Below are 20,328 nucleotides of genomic sequence, written 5' to 3'. Positions count from 1 at the left end.
TTTTATAGTCTCTGAGTCTTGGCCATTGATGGGATTACACGGCGCCAGGGGGCCAGTTGGTAGGTGTGACCCCCCGCCTACTGGAATTCGGAGGATCTGGGTGGAGGATGCTCAGCTGGAGTGATAGCACAGCGGGGAGGGCGTTTGCCTTGCATGCGTCCGACCCGGGTTCGATTCCCAGCATCCCACAGGGTCCCCCGAGCACCGCCAGGAGTGATTCCTGAGTGCATGAGCCAGGAGGAACCCCTATGCATTGCCAGGTGTGACCCAAGAAGCAAAAAAAAGCTCTATACATAAAAAAGCAAATTTAAAATTAAATTTAAAGAAGTATGTTCTTTGAAAGATTATCTTAACAAAATAAAAAGTCACAGAATGGAAGAAAATATGTGTAAAACACATATATAATGAAATAATTTTAAAATATTAAGGAATAACAGGATTTGATAATAAAAAGTAATCCTTTTAAATAGGTATTTGTTGATATGCACTTGACTAACAAAGACACATGAATGACAAATAAGCTCATGAACTCTGCTCATCATCTTCTGTCATTATGGAAACACAAGTAATATTCACAGTGAGGTACGATATTGCTTATTAGAAAGGTTAACAAAATTTAAATAACTACACCAGACATTAGTCAAAATATGGGCTAATGGAATGTTCATGCATTGCTTGTATTGCTAGACAGAGCACAAAATGTTATAATCACTTGAGAAAAAAAAAAGCATGTAGACAAATGCTTGTAAGTTAAACACATAGTTTTCAATTCCAACTAACAGTCCCACTTCTAGGATTCCCCTCAGGAATATTTGCACAGAAATATCTTCCATGTTTTTATATTAGTTATATAAATAATTTCACAAAATTGGGAACTTCTTCTATGAACTCCAACTCATGAGTGAATTAACAAAATACAGTGTTCTCTATCTACAACAGTACAGTACTGTTATCCAAAGAAATATACTTATAAAAAACGAAACCATTGAGAAATCTCAAATGCATTCTTCTCTGTAAAGAGACTCTGACTCAAGACACTTACATAGAGTCTGATTCCATTAATAGAAAATTCTGAAAATGCCCAAACAATTGGAAGATTCAGGTGTTTTGTATGCTAAGGACTGAGTACGCGGAAGGAAAATAACAAAATATGAATAAGGGAAATTGGGTGCTGGACCTTGATTGTGACTCATTTTTACAAAAACAAAAAAATTCTTTGTATGGCATGTAAATTATGTTTCTATATAAAATTAATTTCACCACCAATAAACAAAAAAAATTTTCTAGTAACTAAAATGCATACTGTAGTTAGTGGAATATACAAATTCGAGCAAAACCCTAGGTATTAATTATTATGAATTTCCCTAAGGTAGAAAAACTGTAACTCTAGTTTGGGACAGACATTTTTTGGCATTTAATTCACAAATGTCTACATAAACATGATATAAGGCCCATATGCTTGCCTCTTAAAACTGCGTGTTTTGTAGGGCATAAGCAGAAAGTTGTTGACTTGGCAGCTGTTAGCATTTGTTCAGTTTTCATTATTTGATGTACATGGGAAATAAATCTATTTTTTGTCAGAAAGAGTAAAAAGCTTCCTGTTTATTAAATGGTTTAAATAATAATTTTCAAACTGCAAAGACCAAGCTGTGTTGTGTCATGGTTTTTGAAAGAAGGGAATTAATTAAAAATTATACTTAAAGTAAGCATACGTGACAATTTTAATGAGTTAAAAATTGAAACTTTCAGGAAAACCAATATATATCATAAGTAATTGCTATGAAATAAAAAAAGACATACAGAAATTGTTACTAGTTTTATTAATACTTTAGGAAAAATGAAATATCACTTTAGGAAGAAGAGAACATGGAGTGAAATCATTTGAGATATATTTTACTCAGAGTCTAAGGAGAGACAGAAGGGCTGGAACACTTGGTTGCATGCAGCAGACCTGGTTTGGATCCCCAGCACGGCTAGGAGTTAACCCCAGAAGTAACCCCAGAGCACTCCAGTTGGTCCAAAACCCCAAAATATTTATTTTTATTTTAAAGGGATATAAATTTATTTGATTTCTGGAATTGTCAAACGTTTCCATTCCTAAAAACGATATGATTAATTGCCAGCTGGGGCCTGAATCACATGGAAGAAAAGCAGTAAACATCAAAGTGAATCTTAAATATTTTTCTAGCAAACCATACTTGAATATTTTTATACAGGGCCCAGAGAGATAGTACTGTGGGTAGAGCGCTTGCCTTGCATGCGGCCAATCCGAAATTGATCCTAAACATCCCAGGTAGTCCCAGAGCCCTGCCCGGAGCAAACCTTGAACACAGAACCAGGAGTAAGCTCTGAGCACTTCCGGAACTGCCCGCAAAACAAACCTATCAAAAAATAACAACTTTTTATCCATTGGTGGAGGAAAGTTAACACTGGTGGTGGCATTGATGTTGGAACATTGTAGAAATGAAACTCAACTATAGATTATTATATGGATAATTATAAGGAGCTGGTGACACTCAGGAATTACTCCCTGGATCTGCAGTGAGCTAATGGGACCACAAGTGATGCTGGGCTAGAACCTGAGCCTTCTGCTTGCCAGGCAAGATCTCTACCTGCTCCACTATAACTCCTGCCCCACCAAAAAATATTTTTTAGTGTAAAAGTAGTTTGGAAGTACTTTCATAGGGGATGGAGAGGTAATATAGGGGTTAAGGGACTTGCCTTTACACATGGATGACCCTGTTTCTGCCAAGATAATTTTGTGTACATCAAAACTACGAAAGTTAACAGTATTGTAACTGTAATCTAAACTACAATGGAATTTTTTTTTATGAATCATAGTGCTAAGGCCCATTTAAAAAATTATTTTAGAGATTTAAGTCCTGCATTCATGCAGTACACTAATAATTGTATGTTTTTAATTTCATACCTATTAGACTACTGACACATATAGTTTTGAGCCCCCCTTTGAAAATACAAATATAAAACATAATTTAAAATTTAAAAATTTATTAATAATTACAAAATACATCTAAAGTGACAAATATGAAAATTATTACAAAATGCACAAAGGTGAGTGAATATATTTTATTGATTAGTTTGACTCATTTCTGATATAAATTAAGTCCTCTTGTGATTATATACACTTTTACTTGACTTTTCATATTATTTTAATTTTGTGATATTGTTTCTATAAGGAGAATCAAAAATAATTTATTATTTTCTAAACAGCTGATCAAATTTGTTCTTAATGTTAGTAATATAGATAAGTACCTTGCAGCCTTACAATGCTTTGTTATTAATACCATGCAAATATTTATTATTTTTTAATTAAACTTTTATTAAGACCTCTGTAAGTTATAAAGTTATGCATGGTTGAGTTTCAGGCATACAATGTTCCAGGACCAAATCAATGTCAACTTCCCTCCACCAATGTCCCCAGGGTTCCCTTCCATCATATATGCTCTCCTGAGCACTACTGAGAGTGATCCCTAGCACAGAGCCAGGAATAAATCAAGAACACAGCCAGCTGGGAACCATGAACCAAAAAAAGAAAAATTTTTATGACTTCTCATAATTATATCATAAAAAATGATAACTAGGCATATGTTAATATTTTTACTTTGATATGTTCTTAAGAAATGTGCTAACAAACTAACTTGGTTAAATAAAATAAAATTGCAGACATGTAGATTTATCATTCAGTTCTAATGTCACAGCCAAACTTTTCTGATCTCATACAAGTTATTATAGTCAAGTTAAATGATCATGAATCTATTTTTCCATCAGCAAACTAATTCCAAGGGAACTGGGCCAAACCCAGGATATGTTAAAATATAGCTTTACTCATATGTTGAGCTGACTCATGAGATCTTCAACTTTTCTAAAACTAAATTTAAAGGAATGCTAATCTAATTTTACAAGTTTTAAAGCTTATGCTTGGTTATCTTGTTCACTAAATTTTTCACTGGAAAAAAAGGTATGTTTTTAAAGAAATATTCTCCAGATGAGATCCAGCACGTTCAGGGTGGTATGGCCGTAGACCATAAGTAGGGCTGGAGTGATAGCACAGCAGGTAGGGTATTTGCCTTGCAAAAGGCCTACCCTGCAGACCCGAGTTTGATTCCTCTGCCCCTCTCAGAGAGCCTGGCAAGCTACCAAGAGTATCTTGCCCACACGGCAAAGCCTGGCAAGCTACCCGTGACATATTTGATATGCCAAACACAGTAACAAGTCTCACAATGTTACTGAGCCCGCTCTAGCAAATCGATGAACAATGATGAACAATGGAGGACAGTGATCACGATCATGATCATGATCATCCTGTTGTTCGTCGATTGTCTCAAGCAGGCCCCAGTAACGTCTCCTTCATCCTAGCCCTGAGATTTTAAAAAGCGCCATATTCAAGGCTCTTTCAGGGTTAGGAGAACGAGACCCATCATTGCTACTGGTATTTGGCATATTGAGTACACCATGGGGAGTTTGCCAGACTCTGCCATGTGGGCAGGCTACACTCAGGAGGACAGTGACAGTGACAGATATTCTCCAGAAGTTGGTGGGGAATGCACTTATATAGATATCATGTTCTGTTTAAGTGTTTTAAGTTTAACACATAGTAAAATTAGAATAGACTTAAGTACCTCATCAGTGTCCCATTAATAATGTAGATGCGAGTTAGTTCCTTAGTCAGAAAACTAGACCTGAGTTTAGAAGTGTGATACCTCATAGGTGGAATCTATGAAATGTCTAAGTTTCTCAGTATTTGCAAATCTTAACACAGCTGTGCAGGTACCAATGCTTTATCCTCACCACAAGAAGTGAAAGGAAGATGTCTGTCTTGCAAATACCATTAATCAAACTTAGTCCTTTGTGAGTTTCAAAGGAAAATCGCATGGGCACGCAAGGGATTTGTTCGGTGGCCGGGAAACGCCTCTCCAGGTCAGACTATGGCGATGGATGGACAAAGGATTGGGATAATGGAGAAACAGGGATTGGGTCCCAGGCTGGTCCATAGTCAGTTTATTTCTCTCTTCGTCAATGTTGTCAACGATGGCATCTTCCCATGTTGCCACAATAGTGCCAAAGAGCTCCCAGTCATTCTGGGAGTTATTTCTTCAATTTTGCAGCCCTTTCTCCCCGCTCCATGAAGTAGAACCTCTCCAGTTCTATGTGGAACTTCTCAAATTCTTCTTCATCATGATTGGATGTTGGTGCATAGACAACGAAGATAGAAACTGCCAGCAGTGAGCCAGTCACATCAAGTGTAATTGTCTGATTCGGGTTGTTAGGCATTTGAATGAATCAAGGCTCATGGCTAAATTCTTGTTGACAAGGACACTGATACCACCGACTCCTCTTTTGTCGTATGTTCCTCCTCTCTCCTCCCCACTGTAGTCCGATCTCTCCCTACTGCACAAGCATAGTCACAGTTTTGGTCGTAGTCCCAGTCATCATGGTTCCATCATCCTAGTCTCCTCATAGACCTCAAAATACTCTCCTAGTCCTACTATCTTCATCATAGTCTCCTCTTTTCCCTTATAGCAAAGTTATATAGAAATTGTGAAGGGTGAGGGTACACATAGGTGGGTTTGAACATAGTCATAACAACAAACAAAGGTAAAGCCACTCCTTCAGGGGAAGTTCTAGGGGATTTTCTCAAGGACAAAATCTCATCTGAGGATTCAGCACTCCTGATTACAAGGGGATCCACTCAAGGGAGGGATTCTATCCAGGGTGTATTGCTTTATCATTTCTTCAACTGGTAATCCATTTAAACACTCATAGTAAATTTACTTCTTATAATATTTCTAGTCATTTTGTATGAACACAGTAAGAGATATAGTAAACTTAATATATTTGACTCTTAATATATTAGGTTTAATATATTTGGCTCTTCCTGGGGACATCTCACTATATATCCCAGACCACAGTTCCCAGGCCAGGACGTTCAAAGTCAATACATCAGGATCCTCTGTGAGCTGTACTGCGAATTCACTACGAGGATTTCACCATTCTACAAGGAAGCGATCATCCATGTCAAGAGAGGGATTTGGCAGGGTGACACCATTTAACTGAAACTCTTCAATGCCACCCTCGAAAACATCACGCAACAACTGGAGTGGGAAGGAATATGAGTGAAGATAGACAATCGGCAAGTACACCACCTCCACTTTGCTGATGACATTGTACTAATAACACCAAACATTAGCCAAGCGGCACAAATGCTGGCCTACTTTAACTGTGAGTGTGGAAAGGTCAGACTACAGCTGAATCTCACGAACACAATGTTTATGAGAAACGGCCTCATTCCTGAACTTCCATTAGCTCTCAAAGGAACGAACATCTCCAAATGCAGCAGCTATGTGTACCTAGGTCGAGAAGTCAACATGATGACTAACCTGGCATCTGAGTTGCGCAGGAGGAAGAGAGCAGCTTGGAATGCCTACAAGAGCGTCAAAGAAATAGTTAAGAGGATGAAGAACCTCTGACTCCGGGCACATCTCTTTGATTCCACTGTTCTTCCTGCATTAATATATGTATCAGAGACCTGGGCCCTATGAAAACAGGATAAGAATGCTATTCGAACCTCCCAAAGAGGAATCAAAAAAGCTATGCTTGGAGTATCACGCTTCACTCAACTGAAAGTATCTGGAATTCTGACCTCCATTGATGATCAAGAATCAGGGACGCTGTCTCGTTTGCCAACTTGTCGAAAATCAGATTGACTGGACATGTAATTGGATTTGGAGACGACCGCTAGATTAGAGCTGTTACCAACTGGATTCCACAGGATGTCAAAAGATCACGTGGGTGCCCAACCACGAGATGGTCAGATTTCTTTGTCAAGACCCTGAACAATCAGTTTGAGGCTCTTTGTGTTCCTGGAGCAAGCAGATGCCATTGGGCTACACTGGCATGCAACAGGGATGAATAAAGACATTACTGGCGCCTGCTCAAGGAAATTGATAAGTAATGGGATGTCAAGTGATTAGTAAAGTGACGTTTGAGGGTGTGTGATCAACAAAATTGAGCTCGAGTTGGTGTAGTGGCCTCAGGGAAACTTTCTGGGAGGCCCTACCATGGGACTTTCAAGGAAGAATTAAAAATGGTTACCAAAAAAGGCTCTTGCTGTGGGGTCAGGAAGATGACTAGGGAAGATTTTCTTGTGGAGCCAAGTTTCAAACCTCAGCATTACATGGGAGCACTGAGTCAGAAGTAGCCCTCCAAACCAACAGTCTTGTCAAGGAGAATAAATAGTTGGATGAGAGTAAATCTTGGCTAGCTAGTCCTCACCAACAGAAAAACAAAAACTCGGGTGACTAGTATTTCTCATAACACAGATCTATCCCAGGTTATATAGTGCTAAATAATTGAAAAGACAAAAAGCTCCATATCATATTACCAGATTCATAAAGTATACTAAAGGCAAAATTAGGGAAAACTTTTAATCCACTTTCAAAGTCCTCATAAAACTTTAGCAGAGGTTGAGTTTGGGAGGAATGAAAATGACAGTCTGGAGACGTCCTTGATCATTGACCCAGTCTAAACCACGCATTTGGATCACTGAACAGGGGTGCAGATATAAATAAATAGTCCAGTTTATATTGACAAAGATTTTCTCCATGACTGAACTTTAGTCAGGCTCAGTGTCCTTTTTTCCAACTAAAATTTAACCTTAGGTTTTCCATGTTGATATTCTCAAGATTTCTGCTAAGTTAGTTTAGTCAGAATCCTCCATCCTTGATATCCAATAACCATCAGAATCTAATCAGATTCTTCACCCGCCACCATCCTCAAAATGTCTGTTCATTCTGTCCTCCCTTTACTGAGACTCCTGATCATTATGTCAAAGTTGGCCAGCATCCCCCTTACATCCTTTGATGTTACATTTTAACTACTTCCTACCCATCTACCCTTATCCTACTCTTTATAAAAGATTTCCCATTTTTTCCTTCTTTAATTGGGAGTTGAGTCTAATTTTAAACTAAGGTCTCCTTTCCTCTATTACATTAGTTTTTCTGAGTAAAATGCTTAGACCAATTTAACTATGACCAAACTTTGTCCTTTTATTTTCTTATTTAACACTATTTCTTAGATTGGTAGTTAATGAGAAGGCTGCTCAACAATAAACATTGCTGTTAGAGAATGTGATGCTCTGGGCTGGATCTGATCAGGTATCCCACTAATGACTGCTTCTCTGGAGGATTTGGTCCATGCTAGTTCAATGCTGTGGTTCCCTTGGAACATTTAATAGCACTGGAAATTCCTTTAGTATATTTGAGATCCAATTATAAATGTGCCCATTAGAAGTTAGATTCTAACTCTAGTTACAGCTGTTACCAAACTTATGCGGGGCAAACTGACAGTATTCAAGTTGCATTTTGCGAAAACATCTAGACCTACAAAAACTACACTTGAAAAGCAAGATTTTAAAAATAATGACTAAAGTTGAGAGGCTAAAGAAGAGAAAACATTTTTATGGGGTTGTTTGTTTATTTTGGTAACGTTCTACCAGTGACATATATCTCTTGAATATCAACCCTTCATCAGCTACTCATCTGATAAATGATAATATTCTCTTGCAGTTTTGCAAGTCATGGTATTTAAGAGTTTTATTTATTTATTTATTTATTTATTATTTATTTATTGAATCACCATGGGAAAGGTTACAAAGCTTTCAGTTTTAGGTCTCAGTCATGCAAATATCAAGCACATTTCCCTTTACCAAAACTTATTTTTTACCATGAAGAACCCCAATAAAACCCCACCCCCCACCCATCCCAGTCCCTGTGGGGCAGATGAATTCTAGTTAACACTCTATCTGCTTTGATTAGGTTCATTGTTTCAATAAAAGATTCACCACTATTATTTAGAGTTTACCCCCCCACCCCCAAATCAGACATGCTGACAAAGCATTGTGAAGTGATTTGCTTTCTATAGCTGGGTTCAAGAATTATATGTTGGTTTTGGATTTCTGCTATTTTACTTATTGACCCTGGAAGTATTTCTACTGAAAGTCAGATAGTTAAGAAATTGGTTTCTGTGCTCTGGAGTCGTGGCCGTGCTGGAGAGCCGCTAGTGGGGGGCAACTGGTGGCCTCAGTAGGGCATGAAGGGCGGACCGAAACGCCCCCCTTCCCATGAGGTTTTAGTCGCCCTCAGTCCCCCAGCTCATACCTGCTGTCCACAAGGCTCCCATGCGGCCACCATCTTTCTTTCCAGAGAGGAGAAGGCGACTGGGACAACACCCTTTCCCCTCCGGACAGACCTGATGGCCTGGATTAACGCATAGTCCTTTCACTTTTCTGCTCCAAGCTGCCGGGTTCTGCATTAAGTCCTTGTGCTTCTGGGGCTGTGGCCGTGCTGGAGAGCCGCTCATGGGGGGCAACTGGTGACCTCGGTAGGGCGTGAAGGACGGACCGGAACGCCCCCCTTCCCATGAGGTTTTAGTCGCCCCCTAAAAGAGTTTTTAAAAGAAGAAATATCATAACTTTTGTATTTTGACCAAGGAAATGTGTTATTAATACTTCCTATCACCACCTTTTAGTGTGCCAATAATTAATTACAGCATATAAATGAATAAGAGAAAAACAGACATAAAAAGGGAGATGGGATCAGAGCTATAGTACAGCAAGTAAGTCTCTAGCTTTGCACATGGCTGACCCAGGTATAATCCCTGGCACCCCAGATGGTCCCCCAAGTACAAAATGGACTTATCTTTGTGCCTGAAGTCCTGAGTAAGTTTTTTTTTAATTTATTTTATTTTTTAAATTGAGGGCTGGAGCAATAGCACAGGGGGTAGGGCATTTGCCTTGCACACAGCCAACCCAGGTTTGATTCCTCAATCTCTCTCAGAGAGCCTGGCAAGCTATGGAGAGTATCCTGCCTCCACAGCAGAGCCTGGCAAGCTCCCTGTGATGTACTCTATATGCCAAAAACAGTAACAACATGCCTCACAATGGAAATGTTACTAGTGCACACTGGAGCAAATGGATGAACAATAGGAGGACAATGCTACAGTGCTTTTTAATCGAATCATAGTGACATATAGTTACAAAGTTGCTCATGATTAGGTTTCAGTCATAATGTTCCAATACCCCTTCCTTCTCCTGTGTACATTTCCAACCACTAATGTCCCCAGTTTCCCTCCCCCACTCCCCCACCTGTCTCTATGGCAGGCCACATCCCTTGCTCCCACCACCCACTCTTTCTCCTTTATGGTTTGCAATACAAATACTTAAAGGTTATCAGGTATATCACTTGAGTTACTTTTAACACTCAGTTCCTGTCCAAAATGATCATATCTAACTATTATTGTCATACTGGTCCCTTCTACATCCCTAACTGCTCTTTGGCTCCCACACACTCTTGTGGCAAGTTTCCAATCACTGATCAGTCCTCCTCGCCCCTGTTTTACCTGGCCTCAAATATTAATTTCACAATATTTTTTTATATCCCACAAATGTATGCAGTCATTCTATATCTGTTCCTCTCCCTCTGACTCATTTCACTCAGCATGGGACTCCCCATGTTCATGAAAGCAAATTTCATGACTTAATTTTTCCTAAAGCCTGCATAGTATTCCACTGTGTAGATGTACCATAGTTTCGTTATCTTATGTCTGTTCTCCAGCACTGGGGTTGTTTATAGATTCTGGCTATTTTGAGTAGTGCTGTAATGAACATAGAAGTGCAGATGGCATTTCTGCTGCTTTTTGTTGTTGTTGTTGTTGTTGTTCCACAGGGTATATTCACAGAGGTGGGATTGCCAGGTCAAATGGGAGCTCAATTTCTATTTTATTGAGGAATGCCCATATTGTTTTCCAAAAAGACTAGACCAATTGGCTTTCTCATCAACAATGAAGGTCAGTTTCTTTCTCTCTGCATCATGAGCACTGCTTGCTCTTGTTGTTTTGAATGTGTGTCAGTCTCTGAGTAAGCCTTGAGCACTGCCAGGTGTGAAAGAAAAAAATGTTTTTTTAAATTTAAAGCAAAAATGGAAGTAGGAGGAACTGACTTCATGTTTGGTTATATGTATATTGATGTTTTTTGGTCTGAAATATATGTGCGCAAGGAGAGAAGAAACTGCATGGTTAAGACGAGTGATAAAATTTACAAAAAATTAGAAACTTAAAACTTATAGTAGCTACCTAATTGAGAAGCCATGTCTTCAAAATTTCTTGTGTAGGAGAAGTTATGGTTGGCAAAAATAGAATAGAATAATTGAAGCCACAAATTAACCAATTAAAGCTGTGACACTTTTATGTTCACCACACAGAGCTGAAAAGAAGCTGTTATCACCAAGGATAAGATCAATGACAATTAATAAAAGTAAGAAATGAGTTTTTTTCTTACTATTATTTTCTATCTATGATAAAAATCACCATTAAGACTCTCTTTCTTCACTCTAGTTTCAACAAGAAGCTGTTGGATTCTTTGAATTTATCTAAAGTGACAAGATAATATCACCACCATGATATTATACAGCTGTTCAGTTAAACTGAGGACTATGTGCAAATTTTTATACTGTTTATAGAGTCATAGTTCATGCGGTCCAATTCAGATCAGCAATAGAGTCAGAATGTAACCAAGAGATAATTTTTCAAATAATTTAAGGCATTCCTGTATTTCTTAAAGTTTATGAAGGAAGTATATTTCCCTTGCAAGTCTTACTAATTTTTTATCTCTTCCAGTTTTTTCTCTCTCCATAGTATCTTTGTTTCTCTCACATCAAAATCTTTTGAAAAACTTTCATGAATGTTTTGTCTTCAAACTCTAGCATTATAACTGAAATTGTTCTCTTTCTGCTCACATTCTGCCTTCTACACCATGGAAGTTCCAAAGACAATTTAAATAAGACATGATCATATTTTAGTATCAAAGATGTGGTGAGTAGGTATTGAATAGATGAACCCAGAACTTATTTTAGTTGATAAAAGCCAGTATCATTCAGTTTTAATATAATAGGCATCTCATGTTAAGAAGATGTTTTTGTTTGTTTCTTCGTTCAGATGATTGATTTTCTGATTTGATGCCTAGAGAGACTAACTTCTACATGCCAATCCTTTGGTTCCATCTTCATATTTTTCTCATTAACAAAGTTCACCTTCATCAGTTTTTGTGTATGTAAATCCGTTGGGGGGAAAGGGCTTGTGCCTAGACTAGTTCACTCAATCCCTTTTCTACAGATTTTTTTCCCTTCACATTATATTTTCAAAGTTTTTTTTTTAGTTTTTTATTTTTATTTACTCATTTTTAAAAATTTTTTATTAGTGAAACACTATGAGGTACAGTTGTAGACTTACAAAATTTTGTGCTTGGGTTTCAATTATACAATGATCAAGTACCCATCCCTCCACCAGTGCCCATTTTCCACCATCACGGATTCCAGTGTCCCTCCAACCCCCCATCACCCCCAATCCCACCCTGCCTCTGTGGTAGGGCATTCCCTTTTGTTCTTTGTCTCATTTTGAGTGCTGTGGTTTGCAAAAGAGGCATTGAGTGGCAATTATGTTCGGTCTATAGTCTACTACATTTTCAAAGTTTTAATTGTAAAAGAAAGTCTTCTTCCTCTCCCAAGTTTACAAGAATAGATGACTGGATAAAAAAATATCTGACATATATAAACAATGGAATATTATTCGGCCATAGAAAAAGATAAGGTCATGAAAATTGCTGCTTCCTGGAGGGAACCCGAGAGTATCACAGCTGAGTAAAGTTAGTCAGAAGGAAATAGACCAAGACATTTTTCTCATATGAGAGACATAATAAAAACCATAACAGTGAATACCCAAGAAAATGGTAACAAAGAAAATGAAAATTTGTATTCAGTAAAAAATATGCCATTTGAGGAGGCGGGGGTGGGGTGGGGAAGGGCAATGTCTATGGCAGAGGGAAGCATTCAACCAGGAGGAGGAGGGAGGGAGTTGAAAGGTGGTGAAGTGTTTTGTATAAATCTTATCAACAATAGTACATTAAATCACATCACAAAAACATAATTTTTTTAAAAAAAGTGATTCTCGTAGAAGAAGACTGGTGAGTTAGAAGCAAAAGGTGGGGGATGGGGACAGGCATTGGTGGAAGAAAATGGAAGGTGGTTAAGGGATTAATGTAGAAACACTGTATGCTTGAAACCAAGCCATGTGAATAATTCTGAAATTTCACAGTGAATAAATATAAATAAATAAAACTGCTAAAAATGTATTCTTTCTCTACGACTCTCTTTTCTATTTCTAACCTTAGGTATAATTTTTTTAATGTAGGAATACTGCTATTTATTCAGCCACTAGCTTAGCTGATTGAATTGGGCATGAACTTCACCTTAATTTTTTTTTTCATTGTTGTAATTTTACGTATTGAATCACTGTGAGAGCAGTTACAAAGCTTTTGGATTTAAAACCTTATCTTTTTCTATGGCCGAAAAATATTCCATTTAAGTCTCGCTCATACAATGAAACACCCATATCTTCACCAGTGCCCATTCTTCACCACCAAAAAACCCAGTATACCCCCATCCCACACTTTCCCCCTACCTGTGGGGCAGATGATTTCCACATTACTCTCTCTCTACTTTGATGATGTTGTGTGTGTAGTTCTTGGCATGCGCCTGTTCCAGGGAGTTGGAGCAGAGAACCTTAGGATTGAATCACTTTTAGTATCTTTGAGATGAGTTTGGGGTGCCCCTTATAAATTTAAGAACTGCGGGAACATGTTCACTTACTCTTCCTTATTACACATAGTAATATTCATAACAGAAAGAAAACTTACATATGTCAGCAATGCGGGAAGACCTACATTATGCCCTCAAGCCTTAGAATCACAGGAAAATTGATCTTGGAGACAGAATTTACATATGTAAAGACTGTGGGAAGGTCTTCTCTCAAACTTGATGTTTTACTAAGCACAGAAAAAAATCATACCGTAAAGAAACCACATAAATGTCTGACATATGGGAAGGTCTTCACTCTACCCTGTAGCCTAATTATGCATTTGAAAAGTCAAAGTGAAGAGAAGTCTTTTATATGTAATGAGCAAGACCTTCACTCAACCCATAACCCTTATTAGCCATATGAGAACACACACTGGAGAGAATCTTATGTTTGTAAATATGGCAAGGCCTTTGCATACCTCTCAAGTGCTACACTTGAAGCAAGCACTGTAGCACTGTCCTCTCTTTGTTCATCGATTTGCTCAAGCGGGCACCAGTAACATCTCCATTGTGAGACATGTTACTGTTTTCGGCATATCGAATACGCCATGGGTAGTTTGCCAGGCTTTGCCATGCGGGCAGGATATTCTCGGTAGCTTGCCGGGCTCTCCGAGAAAGATGGAGGAATTGAACCTGAGTCTGCCACGTGCAAGGCAAACATCTACCCGCTGTGCTCTCACTCCAGCCCCTACAATTGTAATGACTTCAATCATACAGCAAACTATGATACCTCAATAAAAAATTAATTTAGAGTAAAATAAAAAGTGGAAAGTCACATACATGAAACCTCCAGATAGAATAACATAAATATATTCATAAATGAACTCATTTATTTCAACTTTTACCAAAGGAGAATGTTTTGTTAAGAAATGATCAATCTCTTTCTAAATCTGTCTGCCTTAGCTTATACCTGTAAAGTCTTAGTCATGAAGAGAATGTGTCACTGAAGCCAGTTTTTGAACTTGGCTTGTACAACTTGCTATGCATTTCTCCTCCTCAGTGTCTGCAAATGCCCCTGTCCAGCTTATAGCAACAGCTGCTTCAACATCCTGTTCACAGTGGTGTTAGGTTGCAATAAGGATCACTGAAATACCAGAAGACTGGCTGTAGTCCAGGATCTTGGAAGTGGTGATATTATCTGGTCATTTTAGATAAAGTATGACTTCAATTGATGGCGATGAAATATATTAAGAATAGGATATGGTAATTATGACAGATGAGATCTCACAAATATGCAACAGGCCACAATCTGCCACAGTTACTTAAACCTTTATTTTGGGTAGGAATTGAAGAGAATATTATAGATAGCTTTCCTTCTAGCCCATTCAATTTTGATCGACCATTTCAGTTAGAGCATTATTTCATAATGCTCTCTGCCTAAACATGCATGTACTGATTGGCTTCATTATAATTTAATATAAATATTGAGTGCACACGATATATCCAAGTATTCCATGAATGCTACATTAAGCCTTGAAAGTAATGTTTTAATACTCAGTGAAACAGCCTGAGTCAGTTTGTATATAATTGTGGCTGTGCCTTTTGTCTCACATTGCTGAAAATTTGACCAAAACATATAGGATAGTGCACAAAGCAATGGCTGACCCAAAGAAGACCTAATCTACTGTCTTCTAAAGGCTATGCTAGTCAGAGAAATTAATGTCTGAATAGGGACTAACTGTGATCATATTACTCCATTTTAAGAATGTGACTGCAAGAAAGAGGCTGCATATAGAAAAAAATCAACTGAAACAAACTCAGTTCAATAGAAGAAACAGAGACAAAGCTTTGAGGGGAAGCCAGAATCAAAGTTCATAGGAACAACAGGAGTTATCCATTACACTGAGGTTGCTTGACTTGATTATGATTAATGTTCATTTCAAATATGCCTTTTTGTCAGAAAACACTTTGATAATGGTAATGCCTGTGCGACTGATTTGTGAAAAGTTTTGTCTAATAAATTGGGAATCCTTTAAAGTTTTATTTTATTCATTTTTTCACTTTTTTTTTATTAGTGAAACACCATGAGGTACAGTTGTAGATTTACAATTTTTTGTGCTTGGGTTTGATTATACAATAATCAGATACCCATCCCTCCACCAGTGCCCATTTTCCACCACAATGGATAAGATCCCCCCCACCCCCATCCCCCCATCCCCCCCTGCCTCTGTGGCAGGGCAATCCCCTGTGTTCACTCTCTCCTTTTGGGTGTTGTGGTCTGCAAAAGAGGCATTGAGTGGCAAACATGTTCAGTCCATAGTCCACTTTCGACATGCATCTCCCCTCCTGGGAGGATCCTCCAAACACCCTTTATTTGGTGTTCCCTTCTCTGTCTGAGCTGCCCTTTCGTCTAGAATGCCCGACTGGCTACTAAGCTATGGAATAATCCTCCTGGTGCTGATCTCAGCTATTCTTGGGTATTAATCTCATATTTTGTTACTTTATATCCCCCAGATGAATGCAATCTTTCTATGTCTATCTCCCTCTTTCTGACTCATTTCGCATAGCATGATACTTTCCATGTTGTACCACTTGTATGTAAATTTCATGACTTCATCTTTTCTAACAGCTACATAGTACTCCATTGTGTAGATGTACCAAAGTTTCTTTAACCAGTCATCTGTTCTTGGGCATTCAGGTTTCTTCCAGTTTCTGGCTATTGTAAAGAGTGCTGCAATGAACAAACAAGTGCAGATGTCACTTCGACTATACATTTTTGCCTCTCTGGGATATATTCCCAGGAGTGGTATTGCTGGGTCAAATGGGAGCTCAATTTCTAATTTTTTGAGAATCGTCCATACTGTTTTCCAGAAGGGCTGAACCAGTCGATATTCCCACCAAGAGTGAAGGAGTGTCCCTTTCTCGCCACATCCACGCCAGCATCGGTTGCTTTTGTTCTTTTGAATGTGGGCCAGTCTCTGAGGTGTGAGATGGTATCTCATTGTGGTTTTGATCTGCATCTCCCTGATGATTAATGATGTAGAGCATTTTCTCATGTGCTTTTTTGCCATTCGGATTTCTTCTTTGAGAAAGTTTCTGTTCATTTCATTGCCCCAATTTTGGATGGGGTTGGATGTTTTCTTCTTGTGGAGTTTAACCAGTATTTTGTATATCCTGGATATCAACCCCTTGTCAGATGTGTATTCGGCGAATATCCTTTCCCATTCTGTACACTGTCTTTGTATTTTGGTCACTGTTTCTTTGGAGGTGCAGAAGCTTCTTAGTTTAAGATAGTCCCATTTATCTATCTCTGTTTTCACTTGCTCGGCCAGTGGCATGGCATCTTTGAAGATACCATTAGCTTCAATGTCATGGAGGGTTTTGCAAACTTTGTCTTCAATGTACCTTATGGTTTCTGGTCTGATGTTGAGGTCTTTAATCCATTTTGATCTTTGTACACGGTGTTAGGCAGAGTTCTGAGCCCATTTTTTTGCATGTAGCCATCCAGTGATGCCAGCACAATTTGTTAAAGAGGCTTTCCTTACTCCACTTCACATTACTTGCACCTTTATCAAAGATTAGATGATCATATGATTGAGGGGAGATGTCAGTGTATTCAACCCTGTTCCATTGGTCTGCAGTTCTGCCTTTGTTCCAGTACCATGCTGTTTTAGTTATTACTGCTTTGTAGTACAGTTTGAAGTTTGGGAGGTTGATTCCTCCCATTTTCTTTTTCCCAAGAATTGCTTTAGCTATTCGTGGGGGCTTATTGTTCCATATAAATTTCAGGAGTGTTTGCTCCATTTCTTTGAAGAATGTCATGGGTATCCTTATAGGAATTGCATCGAATTTATACAATGCTTTCGGTAGTATTGCCATTTTGACAATGTTAAGTCTCCCGACCCATGAGCAGGGGATATCTTTCCATTTCTTCATGTCCTCTTTTATTTCCTGAAGTAGTGTTTTGTAGTTTTCTTTGTACAGGTCCTTTACTTCCTTAGTTAAGCTGATTCCTAAGTACTTGATTTTCTGGGGCACAATTGTGAACGGGATTGTTTTTTTCACGTTGCTTTCTTCTTTCTCACTGTTTGCATATAGGAATACCATGGACTTTTGGGTATTGATTTTATAGCCTGCAACTTTACTATATGAGTCTATTGTTTCTAGGAGTTTTTTGGTGGAGGTAATTGGGTTCTCTAAGTATAGTATCAAATCATCTGCGAATAGTGAGAGCTTGATTTCCTCCTTTCCTACCTGAATGCCCTTAATATCTTTTTCTTGCCTAATCGCTATTGCAAGTACTTCCAGTACTATTTTGAACAGCAGTGGAGAGAGTGGGCATCCTTGTCTCGTCCCTGATCTTAGAGGGAAGGCTCTCAGTTTTTCCCCATTGAGGACGATGCTTGCTGTAGGCTTGTGGTAGATGGCTTTAATTATGTTGAGGAAGGTCCCCTCTAAACCCATTTTGGCTAGGGTTTTCATCATAAAGGGGTGCTGGGTCTTGTCAAATGCTTTCTCTGCATCTATTGATATAATCATATGCTTTTTATCTTTTCTTTTGTTGATATGATGGATTATGTTGATTGATTTCCGAATGTTGAACCATCCTTGCATCCCTGGGATGAATCCTACTTGGTCATGGTGTATGATCTTTTTGATGAGTAGTTGGATTCTATTTGCTAGTAGTTTGTTGAGGATCTTTGCATCTGTGTTCATCAGGGATATCGGTCTGTAATTCTCTTTCTTTGTGGTATCTCTGTCTGCTTTTGGTATCAGTGTGATGATTGCTTCGTAGAAACTGTTTGGAAGTGTTTTTGATATTTCAATTTCGTGGAAAAGCTTAAAGAGCATCGGGAGTAAGTCCTCTTTAAAGATTTGGAAGAATTCACTAGTGAATCCATCCGGACCAGGACTTTTGTGCTTGGGGAGACTTTTTATTACCATTTCAATTTCCTTGATGCTGATAGGTCTGTTCAGGTATACCAGGTCTTCTTGGTTCAGCCTTGGGAGTCTGTAGGAGTCTAGGAATTTATCCATTTCCTCGAGGTTTTGATGTTCTGTGGCATACAGTTTCTCAAAGTACTCCCTGAGGATCCTTTGAATTTCTGTAGTTTCTGTAGTAATGACCCCCTTTTCATTTCTGATTCGGTTTATTAGGGTTTTCTCTCTCCCTTTCTTTGTGAGTTTTGCTAGAGGCTTATCAATCTTGTTAATTTTCTCGAAGAACCAGCTCTTGGTTTCATTGATCTTTTGGATTGTTTTTTGGGTTTCCATCTCATTAATCTCTGCTCTGAGTTTTATTATTTCCTTTCTCCTGTTCGGGTTGTGCTCCTTTTTTTGGTCCTTCCCCAAGCTGTTAAGCTGTGAGGTTAGGTTACTTATGTGTGCTCGCTCCTCCTTCCTGAGGAATGCTTGTAGAGCTATAAACTTTCCTCTTAACACAGCTTTTGCTGTGTCCCATAAGTTTTGGTAACTCGTGTCCTCATTTTCATTCTTTTCTAGAAATCTTTTGATTTCCTCTTTGATCTCCTGTCTAAGCCACTCGTTGTTCAATAGAGCACTGTTTAATTTCCAGGTGTTTGATTGAGTTTTCTGTTTTTGTATGTGATTTACTTCTAATTTCAGCGCATTATGGTCTGAGAAGATTGTCGATACAATCTCTAGCTTCTTAATTTTTTGGAGGCATGTTTTGTGGCTCAGCATGTGGTCTGTCTTGGAGAATATTCCATGTACGCTTGAGAAGAATGTGTATTCAGCTTTTTGTGGATGAAGTGTCCTGTATATATCTACTAAGTCCCTTTCTTCCATTGTTTCCCTCAGATGAAGTATGTCCTTGCTAAGCTTGAGTCTGGTTGATCTATCAAGAGGTGACAAAGCAGTGTTGAAGTCTCCCACTAGTATTGTGTTGCTGTTGATGTCTTTTTCCAAATCTATGAGTAGTTGTTTTAAGTACTTTGCTGGTCTCTCATTAGGTGCATATACATTTATTATTGTAAGTTCTTCCTGTAGTACAGATCCTTTGATCAATAAGAAATGACCTTCACTGTCTCTTATGACCTTCCTCACTCTGAAATCGATGTGGTCTGATATTAGGATGGCTACCCCAGCTTTTTTATGGGAGCTGTTTGCCTGTAGGATTGTTTTCCAGTCTTTGACTCTGAGTCTGTGTTTGCTTTGACTATTGAGATGTGTTTCTTGCAGGCAGCAGAATGTTGGGTTCAATTTTCTAATCCATCCTGCCACTCTATGTCTTTTAATTGGTGCGTTTAGCCCATTGACATTGAGAGAGATTATTGTTATGGGATTTTGTCCCATTGTTCTGTTGAAATTTGGTGTATTTGAGGGGCCTTTCTTGCCTTAAAGTAGCCCATTTACTTGTTCTTGTAACCATGCTTTTGAGTCTATGAAGTTCCTGAGCTGTTGTTTGTCTGTGAAACTGTGTGTTGTTCCTTCTACTATGAATGAGAGTCTCACTGGGTAAAGAATTTTTGGGGAGGCATTTATTTCATTGAGTTTTTTCACTATGTCCCACCACTGTTTTCGGGCTATAAGGGTTTCATCAGAAAAATCAGCTGTGAATTTTAAGGATGCTCCTTTGTAAGAGATTTCTTTCTTCGATCTTGCTGCTTTCAGAATTTTGTCTCTGTCTAAGGTTTTGGTCATTTTGATCAGAATGTGTCTT

The sequence above is a fragment of the Sorex fumeus genome, unplaced genomic scaffold, assembly GCF_029834395.1.
Source record: "Sorex fumeus unplaced genomic scaffold, SorFum_2.1 ptg000037l, whole genome shotgun sequence".
Lineage (NCBI taxonomy): Eukaryota > Metazoa > Chordata > Mammalia > Eulipotyphla > Soricidae > Sorex > Sorex fumeus.
Note: the sequence above shows the minus strand (reverse complement) of the source record.